We start from the raw sequence: 2,992 nt of genomic DNA, 5'->3' as shown, positions 1-2,992 counted from the left end.
ATTTATTTATTTATTTATTTTGCAGCTTTCATTATTCTCTCTTTTTTCTCTAGGTTTACTATTTTACTTCTGAGTTTTGGTTTGGTAGTTTATTTTCTGGTCCTGTCTATTTTATGATCTATGTTCTTCTTGTACTTGTATGGGCATGTTTTTAATTTTGGGAAATTTTCTTCTACAGTCATATTGAAGATCTGGTCAATACCATTTTCCTGAGATTTTTCTCCTTCCTCTATGCCTATGTTGTGTAAACTTTTTTTCATGGTGTCCACCATATCCTGCATATTCCATTCCTGTGTTTTAAAATTTTTTTTCATACTCTTTGAGTGGTCCAGTTCTTCAACTTTATTGTCTAGTCTTGATTTTCTTTTCTCCACTTTATTCATGCTATTGATGAGGCTTTCTCTTGTCATTTCTAAATGGCTTTTTGAGTGTTTTACTTCCTTCTTCCTTTAAGCCTGAGTTTTATTCAATATTTCTATCTCTTTTGTGAATTCAGTCAGCAATTTATCCCTATCTTATTTTAGTTCTTTGACTTGTTTGTGTGTTCTTAAATTCATTAAATTCTTTGATAATGTTTATGTTTGTTCTTTTAAATTCTGTGTCCTGGGTTATTTCTAAGGGACTCTCATGATAAAAATCTTCTATAGGAATGTTGGTGTTCGATGGGAGCATATTATTTTGTTTTTCCATAGTACTATTTTGTTGTGATTTTGCCATGTGGATATCTTTTGTTTTTTTGTGATTCTGGTGTGAGACTCAAGTATTTTTTGTTGAGTTGAATTTTGTTTCTGTTTGTATAGTTAATGTGCCTTGGCTGTTTTCTTATTGGGTATGAAAGCTTGTTGGTCTAGGCTTCAAATTCTTGCTTTTGATTTTTATATTGGAGGACCATATGGCATTAGTTAACCTACTAAGGAGTTCCAGTAGAGGCCCAAGTCAGGTGAGAAGCAGATTCTTAGGCTTCCTCCTAAGTTCTCAGTGCCTCTCTCCAGCAGGTATAGCACAATTTGGGAAGCTTTTTAGGGAGAGGACAGATTCAGGTGCGCTCAGGTCTTTTGCCAAAGTCTGGGCCCCTACTAATGTGCAGGGAAGCCTAGTCCTGCAGCAGTGGGAGGAGATGCACTTGGTCCCAGTGTAGGGGGATGGGAAGTTCACAATTTGGAGAGCTCACCAACACATAGAGCTAAGAGGGTAGACCAGAGTTCTGGGGTGCTAAGAGCAAAAGGGGTCTGTGCTCAAGGCAAAGAGCTCTCTAGAATTGAAGACAATTCATGAATGGGGACAACCAGGGTGGAAAGCTGGTCTCAGAAGTGCAAAGGCAAGTTAGGGGTGGGGACAATGTGTGAAGGCTCTAAGAAACTAGACGAAAAATTGAGTTGGCCTGGGTGCAGGGGATACAGACACAATGGGCCTTTGGTTATCTCCTGGAACTTGAAGGTAAAAGCCTATTGTTAGGGTTCTGAACAGCAGCAGCTTCCCCCCTCCCAACAGGGACCTACAGACTTTGGAGCCCGAAAAAGGGAACTTAGCTGATAAGCACCTTGACCTTTGAAATCAAGGGAAACAAACTGTGCTGAGAAGCAGCCTGCCTTTCCTCTGACCTCCAAAGATAAGATAAGCAGATTCTACCTGTTAACCAGAGATTTTAGAAGCTGTTTTTCTCTTATCTTAAGAGGGAAAAAGTAAACACTTCCAGACCCTAATCCTACATGGTTTTCCTGCTTCCCCATCCCTGATTTCTCTGCCAAACATTCCTCCCTTCTACACCCTAAAACCCCCATATATAAAGTCCCAGCTCACAGCCTGTGGGCTGACATCTTTCCCTTCCCTGCCTTTCCCTGACACCTTTCCCTTCCCTGCCCTTCCCTGACATCTTTCCCTTCCCTGACATCTTTCCCTTCCCCGAGGGAAACATGTCCCGTGCGAAATAAAGCTGTATCCCGCTGAGAATTCCATCTGTGCCTCGCTGCCTCCTTCATCCATCCACGCTCGCTCTCTCCCAATTTTTAACTTATAAGATGGTACCGAAACCGGATCTTACTTCAAGGGACCTCGCAAGTAAAACTTTCGGACTCGCTTGTCGTTATTGGCTGCTGTGAACACCACAGATTCAGCATTAAGCCACACTTCCACCCTCTATCTCTCTCCCCACTCCCATTCCTTTCAGCTCTCTCTCCCTTCCTCTCTCTCCCCTTTCCCCTTCACTACTCTCCACCAGTTTTCTTTTCATCTCCTTTCCAATCAAATTTGGTCACTCCCGGACCTCACTCAAGGCCACTGGACAGCATTAGTTTCTGCGACCGTTGAACTGCCCGGCACAGTTACTGTGTCTGTCCACGCTCACCTGGGAGTCATACCTGCCTCCCCGTTGCACTCAAATCATTTTCCCTGCCTCAGCTCCCTTCGTCCTACCTCAGCTCCCTTCCCTTCCTCGCTCCTGCCATCTTTTGCCTTCCCCTAACATCTCATCTTCTCTCTCTCTCTCTCTCTCTCTCTCTCCCTCTCCTCTCTCTCCTCTCCTCTCCCTCCGTTTACTGGCTACTCTGAGCTTCATCTAGGCTTCTCTATTCTTCTCCATTCCCAGTCCATCTCAGCCTCTGGGCCCACTACCTTGTTTCCTTATACTTTGGCTCCTACTGACTGATCACGCACCACATTGCAGAACCTCTCCTAACTCATTTTTACTCGCTCGAAATCACACCAATGTGTGGGAAGTTCCGCCCTGCCTTTGACTATGGGATGCTGTGGTCACTGGCGGGGACACGCACAACTAGTATTCATCCCCCCCAGTGACTGCAGGACGCTGCCCTGGGGTTTGGGAATTTAATCGAATCTGCAACAAAAAAGGACGCTTTTCTTTTGTTGCCTGATTCTTCTCGTTCTCGTTTTTATGTGACCTAAGCCAAACCTTTCTCTTCCTGCTTCCTCTCTCTCTCTCTCTCTCTCCCCAACTCTACCTCTGTCCCCTCAGGACAAAAGTTTCTCCTTATTC

The sequence above is a fragment of the Nannospalax galili genome, unplaced genomic scaffold (assembly GCF_000622305.1).
Source record: "Nannospalax galili isolate Female #2095 unplaced genomic scaffold, S.galili_v1.0 scaffold2130, whole genome shotgun sequence".
Taxonomy (NCBI): Eukaryota; Metazoa; Chordata; class Mammalia; order Rodentia; family Spalacidae; genus Nannospalax; species Nannospalax galili.
Note: the sequence above shows the minus strand (reverse complement) of the source record.